The sequence below is a fragment of the Bos indicus x Bos taurus genome, chromosome 4 (assembly GCF_003369695.1).
Source record: "Bos indicus x Bos taurus breed Angus x Brahman F1 hybrid chromosome 4, Bos_hybrid_MaternalHap_v2.0, whole genome shotgun sequence".
Taxonomy (NCBI): Eukaryota; Metazoa; Chordata; class Mammalia; order Artiodactyla; family Bovidae; genus Bos; species Bos indicus x Bos taurus.
Genome location: NC_040079.1, coordinates 925,529 through 949,555, shown reverse-complemented (window position 1 = coordinate 949,555; position 24,027 = coordinate 925,529). Strand labels below are relative to the sequence as shown.

The 24,027-nt window shown below is 55.8% G+C and overlaps 1 protein-coding gene across 1 annotated transcript in view; it reads right to left on the bottom strand.

Moving 5' to 3' along the window:
- PTPRN2 (protein tyrosine phosphatase, receptor type N2) overlaps positions 1–24,027 on the bottom strand; it is a 598,332-nt gene that overhangs the window by 215,336 nt on the left and 358,969 nt on the right. The window lies entirely within an intron of this gene.

Genomic DNA, 24,027 nt, shown 5'->3' with positions numbered 1-24,027 from the left:
GAAGCTTCAGCTTCAACATCAGTCCTTCCAAAGAATATTCAGGATTGATTTCCTTTAGGATTGACTAGTTTGCTCTCCTTGCAGTCCAAGGGACTCTCAAGAGTCTTCTCCAACACCACCATTCAAAAGCATCAATTCTTCAGCACTCAGCCTTCTTTATGGTCCAACTCACATCCATCCATAAATACTGGAAAAACCATAGCTTTGACTAGATGGACCTTTGTTGGCAAAGTAATGTTTCTGCTTTTTAATATGCTGTCTGAGTTGGTTCATAGCTTTTTTTCTAAGGAGCAAGCGTCTTTTTAATTTCATGGCTGCAGTCACCATCTGCAGTGATTTTGGAGCCCAAGAAAATAAAGTCTCTCACTGTTCCCATTGTTTCCCCAACTATTTGCCATGAAGTGATGGGACCAGATGCCATGATCTTTGTTTTTTGAATGTTGAATTATAAGCCAGCTTTTTCACTCTCCTCTTTCACTTTCATCAAGAGGCTCTTTAGTTCTTCTTCACTTTCTGCCATCAGGGTGCTGTCATCTGTGCATCTGAGGTTATTGATATTTCTCCCAGCAATCTTCATTCCAGCTTGTGCTTCAGCCAGCCTGGCATTTTGCATGATGTACTCTGCACATAAGTTAAATAAGCAAGGTGATAATATACAAGCTTGATGTACTCCTTTCTCAATTTGGAACCAGTCAGTTGTTCCATGTCTGGTTCTAACTGTTACTTCTTGACCTGCATACAGATTTCTCAGGAGCCAGGTAAGGGGGTCTAGTATTCCCATCTCAAAGGCTTTAGCAGAGTTGGTGAAGCAAAGTAGATGTTTTCTGAAACTCTGTTGCTTTTTCTGTGATCCAATGGATGTTAGCAATTTGATATCTGGTCCTTCTGCCTTTTCTAAGTCCAGCTTGAACATCTGGAAGCTCTTGGTTCACATACTGTTGGAGCCTGGCTTGAAGAATTTTGAGAATTACTTTACTAGCATGTGAGATGAGTGCAATTGTGCAGTAGTTTGAGCATTCTTTGGCATTGCCTTTCTTTGGGATTGGAATGAAAACTGACCTTTTACAGTCCTGTGGCCACTGCTGAGTTTTCCAAATTTGCTGGCATATTGAGTGTAGCACTTTCACTGAGCTATTTCAAATCCTAAAAGGTCTCACATAGAAAGAGAAATATCTCCAAATGTCTCCTTTGCTCTGAAGGTTCATTTTATCTGCAAATATTTTCTGGGAAGCCTCCAATCCATCCGTCCGTCCATCCATCCGGACGCTGTGAACACGGGTCCATACAGCCCTTCAGTTCTTTTGAAATATTTCACCACATAACCAGCCAACCCCTGTGTGTGCCAGAAATTTTCTGGTTTGTCCCTATTTTTGTACAAAATTTATGACAAAGTTTGTACGACAGTCTTGTATTAATAAAATAAAAATAAAAGAATAAAAAATTTTTAATGGCAGAGTTCAATCTTTTGGATACAGTCATGAATTTTCATTTGTTCTCCTGCGTGGATTTTCCAGAACGGGGCTCAGTATCTAACTGCATCCCCAGCACATTTCTGGTTTGGAATTAGACATCTATGCAAATCTCATTTCTGTGTTTTAACCATGCTTTTAATATCTAATCTTCTGCTCTAATATCTTGGTCACTAACTGTGTGGAGATAATTAAGTGATAGAGCCAGACAATTACTCAGTGGGCAGAGAGGAGACCATCCCTTACATTTATATAAATGCACTAGCTTTAAATAAAACAACTGAATGCATTTGGAGACCCGTCTAAAGCGGGCGACTTGAGAAACCGTTTGATCGCACGGTCGATTCAATCAGCAACTGGCTGGCTGGGTTCATTTTTATTTTTATTTTTTCATGGGACTGACCAGGCAATTCAGTCAATAGTTGTCAAAATTGGAGTCCAGAACAGGCACAGCTGGACCAGCCTAAAGTTAATTAAAAATCAAGAGCAGGATAAATGAAACGCGGCTCCTTCGAGGGAGCCTGGAGGCGGAGGGGGGCATCTCTTCTCTCTTAAAGGGGCCCGAGAGCAGCCGCCACGGGAAGCAGGCGGTTTTCCTGGTGGACAGTTCGTCCCTGTGAGGCCGAGTGCTGTTCCTGTGTTAAATGGGAAACGTGTAAAACTAGCCTACGGTCTGGATGCCATCTGGTGTGGTGGGGGGCCCGCAGGCAGCCAGGAGCCCAGCACCCGGCCTGGCACGGCGCAGATACGCTGGTGGCCGTCGGGGACCCAGCCTCTCTACCCGCGTGCATCCAGCCCGGCACCACCCCATCAGAGCAGCCCAACCCCGCCTCCCCGCCGGACCAGCGCGTGGCTCCTGACTGGCCTCCCCACCAGCCCCCGCGACCTTGTCCTCTCTGAGCCCCGGCCGCTGCCTGCCCGGTCTCTGCCCAGACAGCTTGCATCGTATGGATGTCCAGCTGCCTGAGCCCCCTAGGTGGCCAGAACTTGTCACCGTACCCTGAGCGCCCAGAACAGCAGACACTTAGTCTCCCAGAGTCTAGAGGCCGAGGCCTGAGGTCAGGGTGTGGGGGCCCCCACCCAGGTCTCCACGGACGGGTGCCTTGCCTTCGGCACCCAGCCCCGCTGCGGCCTCTGCTCTGTCCCATGCTGCCCGCTCTCTAAGGACACGGCTGCACAGGGTTAATGGCCCACCTGCCCCTGCAAGGCCTCATCTCAACTAAAGTAGTGACACAGAGCCACCCTGGCTCCAAACAAGGGGCTGTTCAGGGCCCTGGATGGGACTGGACGTCCACAGCAGCCTAAGCACCTTCTTGTCCCACGTAACCCGGGGACTGGAGCCTTCGGCCACCAGAGTCTCTTCGGAATACAAGGAGTTTCTCGTTTATTTCCATATGCTAATTCATCACACACTGCTGACTTGTCTTCACATTTCTCCCACTAGATTTTAAGGCAATGGAGGGCAGGATCTGTGACTTTTTATCTTTAAATTCACCTCTATTTCAGCACTGAAATTGGAAAGCCTTGGAAAGCCTTGAGAATGAAGCCTCCGGAGTGTATGGTTCCAGAGCCGAGTGTGGACCCTGAGGTTAACAAAGTGCTTATGGAATGAAACAAGGAACCTTTAATACACATAAACACACACCCAGGGCCTCTTATCCAACATAAGATGCTGTGTAAGAAGGACCCACACAGCTGGCATGTGGAACGTGCGCTGTTCAGATGCAGAGGGACAGCTGGACCGTCCTCGGGGTGGACGGATAAACCGAGACTAGAGTTTAAACTTGGAGAAGGCGATGGCCCCCACTCCAGTGCTCCTGCCTGGAAACTCCCACGGACGGAGGAGCCTGGTGGGCTGCAGTCCACGGGGTCGTGAAGAGTCGGACACGACTGAGCGACTTCACTTTCACTTTTCAGTTTCATGCATTGGAGAAGGAAATGGCAACCCACTCCAGTGTTCTTGCCTGGAGAATCCCAGGGACGGCGGAGCCTGGTGGGCTGCCGTCTATGGGGTCGCACAGAGTTGGACACGACTGAAGCGACTTAGCAGCAGCAGCAGCAGCAGAGTTTAAACTGGAGCCCGACGCCGGGGCCAGAAGGCTGGACGGATTCCCATCCATGAGGCTTAGCGGACCTCAGAGACAAGTGGAGGAAAGGCTGGCCAGGCCTGTGCACTGCCCAGACCCCCGGGAGCCCCGTCCCCCTCTTCATGCCTGGGCCCCCGTGCTGTACATGTCTCAGTGTGAAGCTCAGTGGCCCAGAGCCAAGGGCTGTGAGGGCCGGAGCCGACTGGCGGCCAGTCTCCGAGGGGGCAGAGTCCAAGCCCACCAAGGCTACCGGCTCCTGAGACCAGCTGGGACAACAGCTGGGAGCTGCTGGGAGGGAGCTGAGGGCTGGTCACCGCGGCCCGGGAGACAGACGGGCCCTCCCCATGGGCAGAGCACAGAGCTGGTCCACCGGACGGTGGCCTCTCCAGGGCCGTCTCCCCACTTCCTGCCCCTGTGGCCAGGGGGCGGCTGGGGGCCCACAACTCCCGGGTTCTGGGACGTCGAGGGGAGGCCTGGCCACCAGGCTCGCCACCACCTGGCTGCTTCCAGGCCATGCTCTGGGGGGACTGACTCAGGATTCACAACGGCTCTGAAGTCAAAGTCACGGACTTCCCTGCACCCTCGGAGTCACACCACACGCAGGATGAGAGCTTCAGGACGAGAGCAAAGAGGTCAGCACGGCGAGTCCCACCTTGATGCCAAAACATTCAGATGTTTTACTGAAACATTGGTTGTTTCTACAGATGCTTCCAGGGCTTCCAGTTTGCCAGGGCCAGAATGAGCGCTTTGTGGGCCTGCTGGGCACCGAGGCGGCCCATGGACATCCAGGAGGGCTGCAAAGGTCACCGATGGGGACAGCTCAGCTGGGCTCCACGGTGCCCAGAACGCCCCCCGCCTGGGCCCTCCCAGCGTGCATGGAGTGGGGTGGGGTCTTACATGCCAGCTGCCACGGCACAGCACGGCCGCACAGTGCCTCGGGAGAAAGCCGGGCTCCCAGGCCCCAGGGTCACTGTTAGGGCCCGATGCCCCTCTCGCCTCACCTGCCGAGACCTGGGCCCCTGGGGTGCGCTGCTTCCTGAACTTCAGCCTTTGGAGGAGCACACTCCCGGGGGCCCGGCCCCGACCCCTGAACCCCAGGCCCAAGGTGGACGTGAGCGTCCTGAGTCAGCGCTCCTGACAGTGAGCACCACCTCTGGGGGCTCCGGGGCACTCGGCCGGGAGGCGCCCGGAGTGTCTGCTCCAGCCCACAGCCAGCAGCCCCACTTCACCTGCAGGCCCTGCCCACCCCTCACGGCTACTAAGCCCTCAGCTCCTCTGCTATTTACCGAGGGAAGGCTTCCTAGGGAGTGAGGCTGGCACAGGGTTAAAGTTCCTGCAAACACATACCTGCACTCGTGTACACGCATGAACGCACACACACACCAGGACTGCGCTGTCCTGCCTGCGACGTGTCCCGGGCTGGACGGGGTGAGACACGGCCCACCGCCAGGCTGACTGTCGGCTTGAGGATAGGACAAGTGCACTCAGCAAACTCCGCCAGCTGCGTCCTGCCGGCTCCCCCGCTGGTGGCCGGGGAGGGGGAAGGCAGCCGGGGGGGCGGGTGGGAGGCGTCGCTGCCCCTTTCCTGTGCCCAGCACCCAGTGAGCCCCCTGGAAGGGCCACGTGCTCCCAGCCTTGACCTTCTCTGTGATTCTGGTTTCTACAGGAGGCTCAGATGGAGCCGGAAAGCCAGTGAGAGGGAGGCCCTTCCGGCCACAGGGCTGCCCTCCCGCCTCTTCTCCCTGGCTTCTAAATTCTTCCCCACTTCACACCACATCTCCCCTCCTCCTCACCCGGCCGCCCACCACCTCACAATTTGGACTTCCACAGAACCCGAGAGTCCTTGGCAGCCTGGGTCCAGCCCTGAGGTGCTGGGAGGAACCCACTACATGCACGTCTGGCCAGGTGGGGTCGGGGCCGCCCTGCACCGCACCACCCAGCCCCTGAGATGCCCCCGGGCTTCCTGTTCCTCTGCCCCCTCCAGGCCCAACTGGATGGGCTGCTGCCCACCCAGCTCTCACCTCCCCAGTTGCCAACACACCAGCCCCTCACCTGGAACCCAAGGCCCCTTCCTTCCAGCCCACTTCTGACAACCACAGACCTTCCATCCGGACGCCAGCACGAGGGCTGAGTCCCACAGCCCTGCCCCCACAGACTGGACCACAGGGAGCCTAGTCCTGGACACTGGGCACTCCCCAAGACCAGAGCGTGGACGGGTCCACCTGCCTGTGCCTGCTGCCCCACCTCGACCCCCGCCTACCTGCTCCGAGATGCTGCGGTGTCAGCTCCGCACCTGGAGCCACCCTCCCCTCAGGCCTGTGACTCTGACACACGAGTGGAGGCCAGGGGAGGCCAGTCCTCCTCCTCCCAAGGACGGGGCCGTGGCCACGGCTGCAGGGAAGGAAGCTGGTCCTCGTCTGGGGAGACGTCTGCGAGGGCTGCTTCCCACAAGGTCAGGGTCGAGATCCGACTCCTGTGTGCTCACCGACTTGCCTCTTGTGTGCGCCCCGATGCCGGGCCAGCTTCCTTCACAGGGAGTCTGGACGACTGAACCGGTAAGCGAGTGCTGTGACTTCACCAGGAAGTCCTGTGGTCCCTGCTGTCGCGGGAGACCACTTGCTAACTATTCTGCACCCCCTCCCACCCTGGCTCCGGGACTGACTCTGCTGCAGCACGTCTTCTGGGCCATCATCCCGTAGGTATCTCAGCGCCGCGGAGAAGGAGCTGAGGAGCAGCAGTCTCGGGTGGACTGGGCCACCAGAGTGCGCCTAAACCCTAATGCTGTGTTTATAGCTCTTGCTGTGGCAAATGATCCCTCTCACACACCATAAACACCCACATACATGCACACACACACACACACACACATGTCCACACACCACATGGGTACACAATGTGCACACACACCACACACGTCCACACACACACGTGCATATCCAAGCACACTCTCACACATGTACACACACACACACACGTGTACACACATCACATTGGTACACAATGCGCACACACACCACACATGTACACACACATACACACGTGCATACCCAAGCACACTCTCACACATGTACACACGCACACACACACGTGTACACACATCACATAGGTACACAATGTGCACACACACCACATGTCCACACACACACGTGCATATCCAAGTACACTCTCACACATGTACACACGCACACACACGTGTACACACATCACATTGGTACACAATGCGCACACACACCACACATGGACACACACATACACACGTGCATACCCAAGCACACTCTCACACATGTACACACACACACGTGTACACACATCACATAGGTACACAATGTGCACACACACCACACATGTACACACATACATACGTACGTACCCCAGCACTCTCACACATGCACACACACACGTGTACACAATACGCACACACACCACACATGTACACACATGTGCATGCCCCAGCACACTCTCACACATGTACACACTCACACACACGTGTACACACACATGTGCATACCCAAGCACACACACATGTACACACACACACCACACATGTGCACACAATGCTTGCACATGCACATGTCACAGTGCACACATATACTTAAACACGCAACACATGTGTACACACACCACGCATGTACACGTGCATACACATCACACACACACACACATGTACACACCTCACACGTACTAGGTAAATGCACCCCCTTGAAAGAACAGACTCGACACTGGCACCGCCACAAACAACCCTAGTTGCGGACAAGCCCCTGTTGGCGGACACAGTCCCTGGAGCTTCCCCTCTCCCCCTGCCCCCTCCTGCCGCTGCTCCTCTGGGTCCAGGCCCCCAGGCGGTGAGGACCTGCTCGGCTCACCAGGAGCAGGGACATGGGGCACCTGCGATGGTGAGTCTTCACCTCCAGGGAAGAATGAGCCCAGAAGTCACAGGACACTGTCCCCCCAAATCATGAGGACGACGCTCCAGGTCACGGCAGCAGAACCCAGCCTGGAGGAAGCTCAGTGTGAGACGCTATACAAACCCTGCCCCCTGAACTCCAAGTCCTGCAGGAGAAGCCAGGGGGTGGAGGAAGGCGACTTTGCCGGCTGCCTGGGTGGAGACCACTTTCTCCCTTCTGTAAGAAGGACACTGGTGCTCTGGGGTCTTGGCTCAGACATGGGTTGGGATGTGCGCCGTGGATCCCCCAGGTCCCAGGCCTTCGGGACGGACCCAGAACTTGCAGCACTGGCTGCCCTGTGCCTCCGGCCTGCAGGCAGCAGACTGCAGCCTCAGGATGGACGGCCAGTTGCTCGTCACGAGTCGTCTCTCTTTACCGTGGTGGTTCTGTTGCCCTTGGGAGCCCTGGCTGACACTTGGGGGTGGTGCTCATGGCTCACCCACCACGCGCACAGACGTACACGATGAGGCTCCGCCGCGGTGCTGGCAGCAGCTCCCCCCGGCAGGTGAGGGGAGGCTGAGGCGCACGGCACAGGGCCACCAGTGGAGACGTGTCAGGAGGAGTCGGGTGAGGTTGGGGGGTCCCGGGGCCCCAGAGGAGGCTAGTGGCCCGCGGGGATGCCCCCAAACCCGACTTCTGGGAGGAGGGTCTCCTGAAAACACTGAGATTGACCGACTCCATCTGCACAGGAGCGGCGCGCGGGGCGCCGGGCGGGGGCTGGGGGTCGAGGCTCAGCTGAGAGACCTGAGCCTGTGAGACCCCCGCCCTGGGGTCACGCTCTTCTCCTCTCAGTATACAGCCCCCCACCCCGTGCTGGGGACTGAGATGTCCCTGAGCCGGAAACGTGAGGTCCTGATGGTGTGTGTGGGGGGCAGGACAGGAAAATAGACAGGGTGTCAGAGTCACACAATCTGAGTGCGGAGACCGCAGCCCCCAGCCGGCCCCTACGGGGAGAGCTTGGGGGGACCCCTTCAGGGGTCACATGTCCACGTGTTCTCCAGATGACCAGACCACCCCGAGACTGCTCTACTTGAGTCGGGTTAAAGTGAACGGGAAGGGCACGTTGGGTCATAATTTAACATACACATCTGTCAACATCCTGATTCGACAGAGATCAGTGTCAACATCCTGATTCGACAGAGATGAGTCGTGACGCAGAGCGAGTCCCGTCCAGGGGGTGGGGGCTGTCCCATCGCCGGCTGAGGGCCGCGTCTGCTACTTGGCTGGGGCTGAAGCCACCAGCTCGTGTCCGGCCTGCTCGGGCTTACGAGCGTGAACTAGCGAAGGCTCTGCTTCCCTGGAGGCCCGAGTCTAAGGGGGTCCCAAGCACGGGGGTCTGAGGGGCCCGGACGCCCCTATGCGGGAAGGCCAGGCACGTCGAGGGGCCAGCGGCCGTGTGTGGCCCACCGCGTCAGAGCTCACTGGCCAGGGGTCTGTGCGCTGTCCTCACAGCTGCGACGGGCCGGGGCAGTCACGGGGACACACGCACCGTGTCCTGCGGTCGCCATCTTTTCTCTTTAAAATCATACATGTTTCATTAAGCTTCAGGCAGAGTGGCTTCTGATTTATGGTAATTGTCAACAAAGACACAATTTTAACCCTGCAGAAGCTTGGAGTTAACCGGCACGAGACTATGTAGTTTTTCCTTAAAAAAAAAAAAAGGAGGGAGGGCCCAGTGTGCCACACACACACCCCCACACCCACACCCACACACACACCCCCACACCCCCACACCCCCACACACACCCACACACACACACACCCCCACACCCACACACCCACACACCCCCACACACAATGCAGAGGATGCTGGGGGCAGTGAGCTGGCCCGTCGCTAAGGCCCGCCACGCGGGTGGAGCTGGTCTCCAGCGGCCACACCTGACCCGGCGGACACCCCGTCCCCGAGCCCCGAGTGCTCATGGCCTGGGAGACTCCAGTGAGAGGCATTTCCATATCAAACCCAATTTAGATGAAAAGTCTTGGTTTAAAAAAAAAAAAAGCCAGTGCATCAATAGTCCCTTGATTAGATTTTCATCTCCTGAGCAGACAAATATGAATATTTATTACCTTGGATGCAGACTTTCCTCCTTCCATTGCTCTGTTCTTGAATATTATCCACCACTAATTTTTATGAAAATTTGGGCAACATAATGTTTTCACATAAACTGACAGTTCTTGAGATAATCCCGTTATCGTCTGGTTGAAAATGACAGCTTCCGCTTATTCATGTGTTAACGAGGGATTAAATATTGTTTTTAGTCCTATAATCTAAGATGGACTGGAAATTAAAAATTGAACATTGTACATTAGCAGGGCTTTGTTTGCATTTACTTAGAGAAGATCCATAAATTAGCAGTTTAACAAGCAGGCCCTTTAATGTTGCTGCCAGAGGCAACACGACGGACATTTCTAAGTAAATCCTAAAATAAGTTGTCGTCTACCTGCTGTACACCCAGAGGAAAGCAAGCCACAGAAAGACGGCCTTCACCAAAGAAACACAATGGCAACACAACAGAAAGTGCTCCAGTGTCGGGGATCACTCAGCCTCCCTCCTCTCCCCAGGGAGCACTGTGTCTTCATCACGCCCTGGTCCTCACATCCTGAGACAGGCCTGCCCTGCACAATCGCCGACGGGGCCCGGTGGGTGGGGAGCACGCCAGTCCTCCCCAGTGAGCGGCCGTGGGCACCGGGGAAGATTGTGCATCTGAACCAGGTGATTCAGTCAGTTCATCACTCAGCCGTGTCTGATTCTTTGCAACGCCATGGACTGCAGCACGCCAGGCCTCCCTGTCCCTCACCAACTCCCGGAGCTTGCACAAACCTAGGTCCATCAAGTCGGTGATGCCGTCCAACCATCTCATCCTCTGTCATCCATCCCCTTCTCCTGCCTTCAATCTTTCCCAGCATCAGGGTCTTTTCAAATCAGTCAGTTCTTCACATCAGGTGGCCAAAGTATTGGAGTTTCAGCTTCAGCATCAATCCTTCCAATGAACATTCAGGACTGATTTTCTTTAGGATGGACTGATTGGATCTCCTTGCAGACCAAGGGACTCTCAAGAGTCTTCTCCAACACCACACTTCAAAAGCATCAATTTTTCACTGCTCTGCTTTCTTTATAGTCCAACTCTCACATCCATACATGACCACTGGAAAAACCATAGCTCTGACTATATGGACCTTTGTCAATAAAGTAACGTCTCTGCTTTTTAATATGCTGTCTAGGTTTGTCATAACTTTTCTTTCAAGGAGCAAGCATCGTTTTAATTTCATGGCTGCAGTCACCATATGCAGTGATTTTGGAGCCCAAGAAAATAAAGTTTGTCACCGTTCCCATTGTTTCCCCATCTATTTGCCATGAAGTGATGGGACCAGATGCCATGATCTTCATTTTCTGAATGTTGAGTTTTAAGCCAGCTTTTTCACTCTCCTCTTTCACTTTCATGATATTTCTCCCAGCAAACTTGATTCCAGCTTGTGCTTCATCCAGCCTGGCATTTTGCATGATGTACTCTGCATATAAGTTAAATAAGCAGGGCGATAATACACAGCCTTGATGTACTCCTTTTCCAATTTGGAACCAGTCTGTTGTTCCATGTCGGGTTCTAACTGTTGCTTCTTGACCTGCATACAGATTTCTCAAGAGGCAGGTCAGGTGGTCTGGTATTCCCATCTCTTTCAGAATTTTCCCGTTTGTTGTGATCCATACAGTCAAAGGCTTTGGTGTAGTCAATAAAGCAGAAGAAGATGTTTTTCTGGAATTTTCTTGCTTTTTCTATGATCCAACAGATGTTGGCAATTTGATCTCTGGTTCCTCTGACTTTTCTAAATCCAGCTTGAATATCTGGAAGTTTTCAGTTCACGTACTGTTGAAGCCTGGCTTGGAGAATTTTGAGCATTACTTTGCTAGTGTGTGAGATGAGTACAAGTGTGTGGTAGTTTGAGCATTCTTTGGCATTGGCTTTCCTTGGGACTGGAATGAAAACTAACCTTTTCCAGTCCTGTGGCCACTGCTGATTTCAAAATTGGCCGGCATATTGAGTGCAGCACTTTAACAGCATCATCTTTCAGGATTTGAAAGAGCTCAGCTGGAATTCCATCACCTCCACTAGCTTTGTTTGTAGTGATGCTTCCTAAGGCCCACTTGATTTTGAACTCCAGGATGTCTGGCTCTAGGTGAGTGATCACACCATCGTGGTTACCCAGGTCATTAAGATCTTTTTTATAGAGTTCTTCTGTGTATTCTTGCCACCTCTTCTTAATATCTTCTGCTTCTGTTAGGTCCATACCATTTCTGTCCTTTATTGTGCCCATCTTTGCATGAAATGTCCCCTTTGTGTCTCTAATTTTCTTGAAGAGATCTCTAGTCTTTCCCCTTCTATTGTTTTCCTCTATTTCTTTGCATTGATCACTTAGGAAGGCTTTCTTATCTCTCCTTGCTATTCTCTGGAACTCTGCATTCAGATAAATATCTTTTCTTTCCTCCTTTGCCTTTAGCTTCTCTTTTCTCAGCTATTTGTAAGGCCTCCCCAGACAGCCATTTTGCCTTTTTGCGTTTCTCTTTCTTGGGGATGGTTTTGATCACCACCTCCTGTACAATGTTGCAAACCTCCGTCCACAGTTCTTCAGGCATCTGTCTACCAGATCTAATCCCTTGAATCTATTTGTCACTTCCACTGTATAATTGTAACGGATTTGATTTAGGTCATACCTGAATGGTCTAGTGCTTTTCCCTACTTTCTCAATTTAAGTCTGAATTTTGCAATATGGAGTTCATGATCTGAGCCACAGTCAACTCCTGGTCTTATTTTTTGCTGACTGTACAGAGCTTCTCCATCTGTGGCTGCAAAGACTATAATCAATCTGATTTTGGTATTGACTATCTGGTGAAGTCCATGTGTAGAGTCGTCTCTTGTGTTGTTGGAAGATGGTGTTTGTGACGGGGGAGCCTGGTGGGCTGCCGTCTATGGGGTCGCATAGAGTCGGACACGACTGAAGCGACTTAGCAGCAGCAGTGAGGTCTCTTGGCAAAACTCTGTTAGTCTTTGCTCTGCTTCATTTTGTACTCCAATGAGGTAGCTGTTGGGCTTCCCTGTGGCTCAGAAGGTAAAGAATCTGCCTACAATGCAGAAGACCCAGGTTCAATCCCTGGGCCAGGAAGATCCCCTAGAGGAGGCATGGCAACCCACTCCAGTATTATTGCCTGTAGAATCCCATGGACAGAGGAGCCTGGCGGGTTACACTCCATGGGTTCGCCAAGAGTTGTATAGGACTGAGCAACTAAAGCTTGCAAGCTGCCTTGCAAGGTAGCCTGCTGTTACCTTATTGCTACAACTGGGGTCCCAGATCAAACCATGGATCTGGTGGAGCTCTGGGCAAGACCATCCCACAGGCTTCTAGGCGTCCACAGTACCTTGTATTTGTTTGCGCTTATCTCTGTGACCGGCATGTAGAATTGTTCACATTTTCATTTATTGTCTGGCACGGTGTAGCGCATAGGACAGGGACATTTCTTGGAAGCCGACTCGTCCAGGCGATACTGAGTCTAATGAGACACCAACAGGACAGAGTTGACTACGGCTCAGTGCTGGGGGCTGAGCCATGACCCCAGGACCCGAGGGTCTGTCCGTATTTGGAGATGAGCCTTTAAGGAGAGAATTAAGGTAAAATGAGGTCCTATGGTGGGTTATGATCTAGTGTGACTGGGGTCCTTATAAGAGGACATGATCAGGACACGGCCACGCATGGGGGGTGACCACGTGAGGATATGGAGGAGCAGTGTCCACGGGCCAAGGAGAGAGGCCTTGGGAAGGATGCCCGGATGTCAGATCCCAGCTCCCAGGACGCCCAAGCACAGGGCCCCCGAGGCGGCCCCAGGAAACCAGAGCATCAGCGTGCAGACGCTCACCCTGGCCGCCCTTCCCCTCCACTGAAGGCAGTGTCGCCACAAGGAACAGCAAAGAGTTAGACGTCTTTACTGCTGGGTGAAGTCGAGTGCTTGTCAAGGGAAGGAGACCTCTTATAAAATTTATTTTTGCTTTACGCTCTCGCTCAAAACCAGAGCTGTGGCTCAGAGTTTACACTCGCAGAGGCCTGACTCACCTCTGAAAACATCTTCCTTCCTCAGGAACAAGAGGTGGAGTCTGTGCAGACACGCCGATTGTGAGTCTGGTGCCCCCCTCCCCCGAGGGGCTGGGCGCCATCACCCCAGGGAGGCGCTCTCCCTACACCTGCTGTTCTGGGGCCCCCCGAAGAGTGACCATGAGTAAGATGCAGGCAGGAAGGGCCGTCCCTGTGTCAGCAGGACAGCCCCAGGCTCTGGTCCAGGTGCATCCGGGGGGCCCTGTGCGTGGCAGGACCACTGCCTCATTCTAGGAGCCAAGCTCACTCACTTGCCCACCCCCACCTTGCAGCTTATCCAGAAGTTGGGAAGTTCAGGTTTTACACTTGTCTCCCTTGGACAGCAAGGAGATCAAACCCATCAATCCTAAAGGAAATCAACCCTGAATATTCACTGGAAAGACTGATGCTGAAGCTGAAGTTCCAGTACTTTAGCCCCTGATGTGAAGAGCTGACTCATTGAAAAAGACCCTGATGATGGGAAAGATTGAAGGTAGGAGAAGGGGACGACAGAGGATGAGATGGTTGGATGGCATCACCGACTTGATGGACATGAATCTGAGCAAATTCCGGGAGATGGTGAAGGACAGGGAATCCTGCTATGCTGCCGTCCATGGGATCGCAGAGTCAGACATGACTCAGTGACTGAACAACGAAGCAACGTGTCTCACGACCTTTGCCGCTAACACCTTCACGTGTGCAGTTAACCTCGCTTTGAAATACACCCTACTCACCGAGTGCAGCTGGTGTCACATGTCTCAAGAAGTGCCTACGGGGTTTCAACTTTCACGAATCTCGAGAAAAAGATGAACAACAAGATGGCGAGAATTAACTAATTTAATGACAAGTAACAAATTAGACTCTACGTTTCATGTTGTCTTTGAAGTGTGCAATTGTCAGGAAGGTCTATCAGGGAACACTTCCGTGCATTTCTCAGGACGGGCACAGACAGTGGTTCGGTCCAGTTCTCCAGCCCTGATTCCTCCACCATAGTTCACACCTGTCAGATGGGCGGCAGGGAGCTGGGGACCATGTGTGTGCCTGTGTGTACATGTGTGTGCATGTGTGTGAGTGCACAGGGGCCTGGGGAGCAGGGGACCCAATGTAGCCCAAGGTCCATTCACTCAAACTTGACTCTTAATCAGCTGGAGAGGTAAACCCCGCTAACCAACCAGGTGAGCAAGGCACCTTAACCCCGAAAGGAGAGAAATTTGGTTGTGGGTCAGCGGACAGGCGCGCCTGGTGCTTGGATGGTGTCTGTGATTTGTGGGTGTTGAGGGCAAACCGTCTCCCCGAAAGCTGTGCACCTCCTCAGCCCCAGTCCTGGGAAGGAGCCTCCCTGGCCATGGGGTCTTGGCGGGGGTGATCCAGGGAAGCGAGGTCACTGGGGGGCAGGGCGGCCCTAGTCCTCCTAAGAGGAGACACCCGGGGAGGCCGTGAGGCGGCGGGGCAGAGGCTGAAGGAGGCCGGCGAGGACAGGGCAGCCCCAGGCGCGGGACAAGGCGGACGCACCCTCCCTGGGAGCCCCCAGGGCACGCAGCCCCGCACCGTCCGGGCTCTGCACTCTGGCCTCAGAGCTGAGGGGGGACACGCCGGAGTCTGCAGCCCTGGTCTATGGCTCTTGGTCACCACTGTCAGCCCTGGGACCCAACGCCGGGTCAGAGGTGCCCACGGTCTGGGAGAGAGACCGCAGCCAGCAGGAGGTGCCCGCCAACCGGGGAGGCCCCAGAGGAGGCAGGTCGGGAGGCCAGTCCTGCAGAGGGATGACATGGGACGCGGGCCCCAGGGCCTGTTAACGGGTCCCACGTGGTGTCTCAGGGACGTCAGAGGACCGGTGGCCCCAGTGAGGGCAGAGTCTTTGGACCACCTCAGGGCCTGGGTGGAGCCACACACGGAGCGGCTCTGCGCCCAGGGGTCTGGGGGTCCAGGTAAAGAGAGGGCGGTTCCGCTGGGCCCACAGGACCTCTGACCTCCCTGGATGCTTTCAGGACCAAGTCCCGGCCCGGGGCAGCAGCTCCAGCACCAGCTGCCCTTCTGCTCAGATGCGGGTTTGCACGTGATGGCCGGCGAAGCACAGCCTGGCTGGGCCTGGACACACTGAGGAAGGGGCCCCGTCCTGGGTGGACGCCTGTGTGGGGTCCGCTCCTCACTGCAGGGGAGCCGCGGGCCATCTCGACAGAGTAGGCCCACACTGCAGTCGCCAGCGTGGCACTGGCTGAGTGTCTGTTTTGATGTGAGATTGTTTTAAATTTGGTGTTTGATTATATGTAGTGTTACATTGATTACTAATTAATGTAATTATTAATTACATTATATGGGTGAACTTCATATGGGTGAACACAGCTTTTTATTTTTTTTTGAACTCATGGATAAAGCAGAGGGGAAGTATTCAAATCAGCAATTAAGGGCTGCACACCTGTTGCCATGGAGACGCGGCCTGGGATGGTCACAGTTAAAGACTGAACGTGCCCAGGCGGGTGTCCACCTGCTGCCCTGGGCTCGCGGTCACTCTGCCCCAACCAGGGGTGACTGAGCAGCCGCGGAGCGTCAGACCACAAGCTGGAGGCACCGGTGGTAGCGACGCAGGCGGCTTCGCTCCAGAGCTCACAGAAGAGGAGGGACCGGCTTCAGCTCACGTGACCCAGCACAGCCTGGGGAGCACCCTGGAGGGGGCGGGTCAGAGGCAGGGGACGGGTCCCCCACGGCAGAGCAGCCATCCACTCAGAGCAGCTCCCCACCACCCCCAACCCTGTGATCCCCGGGGAGGGAGGGAGACTGTGAAAGCGCCGATCTGGGGGGGTGGGCAGCAGGAGGCAAGCACCACAAGCCTGCCTCAGGGGGACCCATGTCCCCCCATGATGGACAGAGCGGGATCCTGACTCCCAGGACTTCAGGACACAACCTTTACAGAGGAGTGCAGTTCAGGGAGGTCACTGGGGTTGGCCTGAGCCCAGGTTCCCCACCAAGTGATGCCCCCACGACTCATCCCCCCCACGGCATTTCGGGCGGGGACTCGGGGGGCAGCGGGTGTGGAGGCCCCTGGAGGACCCGCATCTGTGGGCAGGAGACCGGAAGCCAGGCCTGGGGCTGACCCTCTAGTGGACACATTTCCAAGTGACGGGAGCCTCAGGGGCTCTTCAGCTAAAAGGCAGAGCTCAGGACATTTCTAATTTCAAGGCAAGGCTGGATTCAGGGACCGAAGCTCAGCCTCTGGAGGTGATGCCTGGAGGGCGCTTCCGACCTCAATCTCCCGCACCCGGCTCCCCACCCGGAGGGTCATCTGCCTCTGCCTGGCAGGGTGGGCGCGTGGGCGCCAGGGACATTCGTCTCTCGCGGGCTGCCCCTGGCCACACGGCCGCTGCCCTGAACGAGGCTGGGGTGCTCTGCACGACCCCTCCAGCGGTCTTTGCGCCTTCTCGGCAATTCCAAGTCGTAGGGCTGAGGACAGGAAGCGGGCTTCTGGAACACCGCATTCCGGGGGCTCTTCCGAGCGTCTGCAAAGCTCGGCTTGACATCAACACTGCCTTCTGATCCAGGCTGCCCGGCTCCGGGGAGGAGGACCCTGAACCAGCTCACAGACCATGAGACGTGCCTGCTCCCGCATCCCAGCGGGATGGTCGCCCGGCCCCAGCTGGACCACAGTGCGGCCTGGCAGGGAGACACACACCAGGCACTTTCTATAGCAACGCAGCTGACATGTCAGCCCGGGATGGTGGGGGATGCCACAGGCAGACCACACGCACTCCATATTACATGACTGTTTACCCTGACGCTGCATCAAAGCTGAGTGTGTCACCATGGCAACTGCCTCATCACAGGCACCTCGCCTGCTTTAAACCACGGAAAGCACTCAAAAGACCCTGTGGGCCCACGTGACGGCGACTGTATACAGCACCGCGGAGGGAAAGGCCGCCGCCTCACACTGAACTCACGTTTGCCACCATGTCAAGTGCGTTAATTATATTGAACATATTTTTGTCTGAGTCTCTTCACTTTTGAGAAATAAGAAAACAGTATGAGAAACCCTGGTTAAGGCTGTGTGGGGGACGCTGTGCTGAGCTCCGAGGGGCCCGGCCAGCAGAGCTGGGGACCTGTCCTCGTGGAAGGGACCACATGGCCAACCCCGAACTCTGACCTCTGACACCGCCCCCTCAGCCTAGCACTGGAATTCTCAAGGCAGCCTGGAGAGACCGCGGCAAATGTTCTAACGCAATTTTATGCAGATTTTCAAACATAAATAGGAATATTTACAAGGCTCAAGAAGCCTTTCTTGGGATGACGCACATTTTACACCTTGAAGAAAAAAAATCAACTTTCTCTGTCTGGAAACACAGATTAGAATAAAAATTAAGTGACAGGCACAAGAATATAACCTGAGGAACCAGAGCCCTCGAGGACGGGCACAGGGCAGGGCCCCCAGCAGCCCAGGACGCCCGAGCCCCAGGTGGCTGCCAGGGCCCACCCTCCATCCTCTGGTCGCAGCCGGACAGGGAGGGGGAGCCGCGGGGGCGAGAGCGGCCCCGCCAAGCAGCCCTCACGTCTTTAGGGTCCAACAGCCAGCGCCGCCTCAGTCAGCTCACAGTCTACGCGGGACAGCCTGCCGGCTCCGGCGTGTTCGTCTGATCTGTGTCAGCATTCATCCTCAAAGCGACCGCTCCTGCTTCACACACTCTGGAGCCTGCAGCTCCTCCCGTCTCACAAGACCCACCCCCCAGCGCCACCTGTCAGCGCCCCACCTGCCCAGGCCCAGCTGCGGTCCCTGCAGGCTGCTCCCGCCCTCTGCGTCCACACACCCCCAGGGTGCTTCCCCTTGGGTTTCCAAACACGGGCCTCGGTCTAAACCCGGGACACGTGTGACCACTTACCGCGTCCTGCCTACGTGTCTGTATTAACACAGCACCACAGATGTGAGTGTGTGAGGACTCGAGTTACCTGGAATGTCCTCCACAGCAAGCTGGGAGCCGCACTCAGCACACACGTGGTGGCATTTCCTCTCGCGTCCTCACTTATTTAAAAGCAAACATGTTCTCAGTTACTTTGGTTGCAAGCTTTTTCTTTACTAGAACTATAAGAAATGGTATCAAAGATAAAATGACGAATACCTACACACACATTGAGTGATAGTTGCTCAGTTATGCCCGACTCTGCAACCCCATGGACTGTAGCCCGCCAGGCTCCTCCGTCCATGTAATTCTCCAGGCAAGATTACTGGAGTGGGTTGCCATTTCCTTCTCCAGACACACACGTTGAACTGATACCCATCTCCTGGTTTGACTCTCAGCCTACAGCGACGTGGGTGCAGCCCGCGGGGTGGGGGCTCGGTGAGTACATATACATGGCCTCACTGGGCCCTCCTTGCAACTTCCTGTAACTTTACAACGATGTCAAAATAAAAGCTACAAATGATACTGACCGAGATTTTGGAAAAGGAGAGAACTGGCTTGTGATCCCACCATTCTAGGGGTGACCTCACATCTGCACGTGCTGCCCCAGCCCAAGTCCATGGCACAGTTTCCACAGCTGCGCTCAGGTTCAGAGCTGTCGTGACAATCTTCATGAAATAATATGACATAATTAATGACCTTCCTGGGGTTTTACACTTAGGACAGTTTTGGTATTTCCAAAGCTCTGCGTTTTCATTTTCTTAGCAAAAGATGTTCAGTCGTGTCCTACTGTTTGTGACTCCATGGCCTATACAGTCCATGGAATTCTCCAGGCCAGAATACTGGAGTGGGTAGCCTATCCCTTCTCCAGGGGATCTTCCCGACCCAGGGACTGAACCCAGGCCTCCCGTGTTGCAGGCGGATCCTTTACCAGCTGAGCCACAAGGGAAGCCCTTCATTTTCTTGCCTGGTGCATTATCCTCATAAGATAAGTTTCTGGGGTGTGAGGACTCACCGAGAGTGAGGCCCTTCTTAAAGCGTCAGATCCGCACTGTCCTGCAGCTTCCTGAGTCAAGTGGAACTGTTAGCACTTATGATTTCTATTAAAGATCTGAGACTATTACCCGCCAGCCACCTCTGAAGCCATGTCCAAGGATGAGGCTACAGATCAGCGCTGGGACGTCCCCAGCGTGTCTGCAGGCTCTGCACTCCAGGGTCCTCTGCCACGTCCCCCACCCCCCACAGCTGCCACGGGGCTTCCTGCATCACCATGAATTTATCCCCTGGAGAGCCGGTCCCCGGGCAGCACAGCCATGAGACATTTCTGTCACGAGTACCTTGTCACTGTGAGTACCGACCATGCACCTGTGGGTACCGACTGCACGCCTATGGGTACTGACCACGCACCTGTGGGTACTGACCATCACCTGTGGGTATCAACTGCACACCTGTGGGTACTGACCATCACCTGTGGGTACTGACCATGCACCTGTGGGTATCAACTGTACACCTGTGGGTACTGACCATGCACCTTTGGGTACTGACCATGCACCTATGGGTACCGACCATGCTCCTGTGGGTACTGACTGCATACCTGCGGGTATTTACTAAGCATGATGAAGTGCCACTCCATCCACACGTGAAAAGTGACCCCTGGGGGTGACAGCTTCCCCATGGCCTGAGGCCCACACGGGGCTCTGTCCCCACCGTCCCCTCAGGGCAGGGGGTTGGCCCCACATGCCTTCTTCCCATCTTGGCAAGGCTGTCAACATCAATCCATCCCCAAGTCCAAGTGGACTGGCCGCAGGGTCCCTGGGGACTCGGCTCAACACTACCCCCCAACCCCGAGGGTCCCCGTGCCCCGGGCTGCCCGGGCTGCCGTTCTCTGGCCGCTGAGCACCACTCAGTTCTTCTCAGAGGCTCCCCGCACCCTGAGCTTTCCCAACAGCTGCTGAAACAGCCACATGCTTCCACAGACGGGCAAGGCTGGGGGCGCTTCTGGGGGAAACGACACCGTCCCTCAAGTGACCGTGGAGTGTCCCCGTGCCACCCGCTCGGCCTCCCGTGATGACTGTGGGCAACCGCACACACCCGCCAGCACAGGCAGCACACAGCTGAGCCACGTTAAGGCATCGGGGGAGGAGTGCGACCACAGCTTCACAGCCTCTCAGGGTCTGCGGGGACCGATACACGCTTGGCCGCAGAATCCTTTCTCTGGACAAAAATCTTACCCAGGAGCCGGAACGGTGACCGATGGGGGCAAAGTGCAGCTGGGCTGAACCGGGGGGTAGATGGCCGCCTGCCCCGCCCCACAGAGCTCCCCGAGCCCAGGCTCTGAGACACCCCCAAAACCACGTGCGACCTCTCACCGACGAGTTGGGGACCAGGACACGCCCCCCGACACGCCCCCGTGGCCGAGGGCGGCTCCAGCCGCGTGCACAGCCTTCTCCCTGAGGCAGGCCCAGTCCCTCTGGGAGAGACGCCCTCTGCAGAGACCCACATGGTGTCCGCACCCATGCCCCCCGACTCAGCAGGAGGCAGCTGGTCTACCCACGAATGTGGGCTTCTCTCCCCACGTGTCCTGGGAAACACAGATCAAGTGAATGTGCCGCTCTGCTCCTGCGTGCCCGTCTTCGTCAGTTTAACTTTCAGTGCAGGGGCCCTCAGGGGGTGCGGGAGAACCCCTCCTTTTCCCACAACCTGCGAGGAGGCAGCTCTCCCTCCTGCCTGGCTCTGCCCCAAGGCCGCCATCCAGAGCTATGCCAGGGCATCTGCACCGGGGCCCCGCTGAAACGCAGGCAGGTACATTGCTAATCGTGTTGCATTTACGACACTCTAGAGAACTAGGAAGCCCCGGTTTATTTCAGATACACCACGCAAGCCACTCTCACGGAAATGCTGGCCTGGGGACAGTCATCTAGATGGTTTTTCTTCCAAATGTTTGAGTTTATTTTTCTTGGTAATATCATAATTTTCCCTTGGAAAAAAACATGACTTTATTCACTGGAAAAAATATGAAGACATTCAAGACATCAGAAACTAGATTTTGAAAAATGTCAAAACACCACCAGTCTATCAGGAATGCGTGCGTCCCCTCTAATCTGTTCATTGCCTTTAAATTTTGTTTTGAGATATTTCCATTTAGCTTAAAAGGCGTTAATTCCGCTATCTGTCATCGCATGTTGAATCAGCAGCACTGGGGAGACATCCCGTAAATGATGGCAGATTTCTAGGAATCAAGACTCTGCTCCACTTTCCAGAGTCAGGAATTAGCAGAGACATTCATATCAAATACATTTCAAGGAAAATCAGAAGCATCAAAATCAGGCTCAACACTGCACAAGGCAATTAAAATTAGAAAAAGAAAGACTAGCTTCTTACACATATCTCCACTTGCCCCTCCTGCGCCCGTTTCCAGATCCAGGGCCCACCCCACGCACACACACCCCCTTCCCACTATGGGACCTGGGTTCGGGGCCGGACAACCGCAAAGGCGATGGCGGCACTGCCTCTGAGGATGAAAAAGGACGGGGCCTGAGACCCGGGCTCAGAGCACCCCGTGGCCGCAGAGACCCGGCGCCCCGGGAAGACACGGGCGACTCGGGGAGACCCTGGGGAGGAGAGCCGCCCGCGGCCACGCTTCAGCCTGGGACGGAGTACGCGGTCTGGGATGTGGCTGTTTCCTGCCCCTGGGGAGGGTGAGGTCAGGCTTCTGGCCGCTTGAGGAGCACAGAGGAAGCAAGCAAGGACGAAGACGCAGGAGCAGTGCTGTGGGCTGGGGTCTGCTCTGCCCTGCACCCCCACTGTCCAGGCCGGAGCCCTGCCAGATAGTGGAAGGGCACCCAGAAGTGGGCAGGGGCTCCCCTCTGAGTGTAGGTTGTCATCTCTGCAGACAAGCCGCCAGAGACTCAGGCTCCCCTTGTGGGGTCCCCCAGTCCCCAGAAAGCGCGTCACCAATTTCTGCCGTGAGCTGGGGTCCGGGGCAGGGCCAGGTGTGTGTGTGGGGAGAGGTTTAGGGTCCTTGCTTCGCCCAGCCTCGGGGACCCCTTGCTGGTCTCCAAGGACAGAAAGTTAGGGCTGGTGTCTGTGCATGCCTGGAGCGTGGAGAACGGGCCAGGTGGGGTCATCGTCACAGGATGACGTAAGGGTCGTGGCCTCAGGGAGATCCCCGGGGACATACAGACCCCACACGAAGACCCCTCAGTGCAGCTGGCTTCAGAAGGAGGCCAGGCAGGCAGGCCAGGAGGACCAGAGGCCACGCTCAGGACAGTGACCACTGCTGCTGACCACTGAGCTCCGAGGCCGCAGACGTGAACCATCCAGGGGACGCTAGGGGCTGGGCTGGGCCGGGTGTCAGGAGTGAGCAGATGCTGACCTTCTGGTGCTAGGAATCCAGACGCCTTTGCAGATTTGGGGGTGGTTTTGGGAAGAAGGAGGCAGCGAGCGGCAGGGAGGCGAGAAGGCCAGTGTGCCGAGAGACATGTCCAGGGAGCTTTCACCGTATGAGCTGGACACGCCGGTGCACGTGTTTGTCCAACAGGATGAGCCAGGGAGCAGTGACCATGCGGGGGAGCGTGACGGCAGGGTGGGGCGTGGGGGGCCCAGGGTTCATGGGCGGCGGGGGCCAGGGGGCAGGGCAGGTCTCCGAGCTGTGACACAGGCGTCAGATCACAGACAGGGGGCCCTGCGTGCAAGCTGGATGTGTGCCCGGCCAGGCTAGGAGCAGGGGGCAGTGGTCAGCGCCCTCCTCCGAGACCTGTCCCTACGACCTCTAGTCAGAGGAGTCCGCAAAGTCGCAACACCCCCACCCCCAACTCCCCACCGCCCAGAACCACAGCAGCCCCCAGCTCCGCACCCCGACCTGGGTACTTCCTCCCCTCCCCTGTCCAGGGCGGTCTGCCATCTCCAAGGAACACGCTCTGCCACCGCACAGGAGGGAGGGGCCCAGGGCCTGAGCCGCCTCTGACCCCTGATGCTCAGGGCCCTCGCCAGAGTTGGTCTGGGTCCGCTCCACCACTGGGCACCAGGCACCTCCTGCAGGAAGGACACCCTGCAGAGGCTGGGAGCCGCGGACCAGAACCTTCCATCTGTGCCTGGATCCTCCGAACCCTCTGCCTTCCAGCCAGTGGTCACTGCACCCCCGAGGGTTATAGATGGTTTTGGGGGCCCACAGACCCCGGGCGTCCCCTCCCCGTCACCAATTGCCAAGGTTGGGGACACAGGGGCTTCGACGCAGGCCCCCCGCAAGGTGCCCTGCCTGGTGTCTGTGGAGCACAGAGCCTGCCTCTGTGCCGAAGCAGCTGCTAAATACGTTCTTATTTCAAGAGCCAGGGCTCCGGTGGGCCTTGGAGTGGCCACGTGGAGGCATCTCGCCCTGAGCCAGGAGCGGGTAAATAAGCGCCCTTAACGGTTAATTACTGTCACGGCGGGCGTGAAATCAGGGATTTCAGATGCGCGCGCACAGACTGGCTCCGGGCCCGCTGACTCACGATGGGGACAAGCACCCCAGGGCGGTGAATCCGCGGCG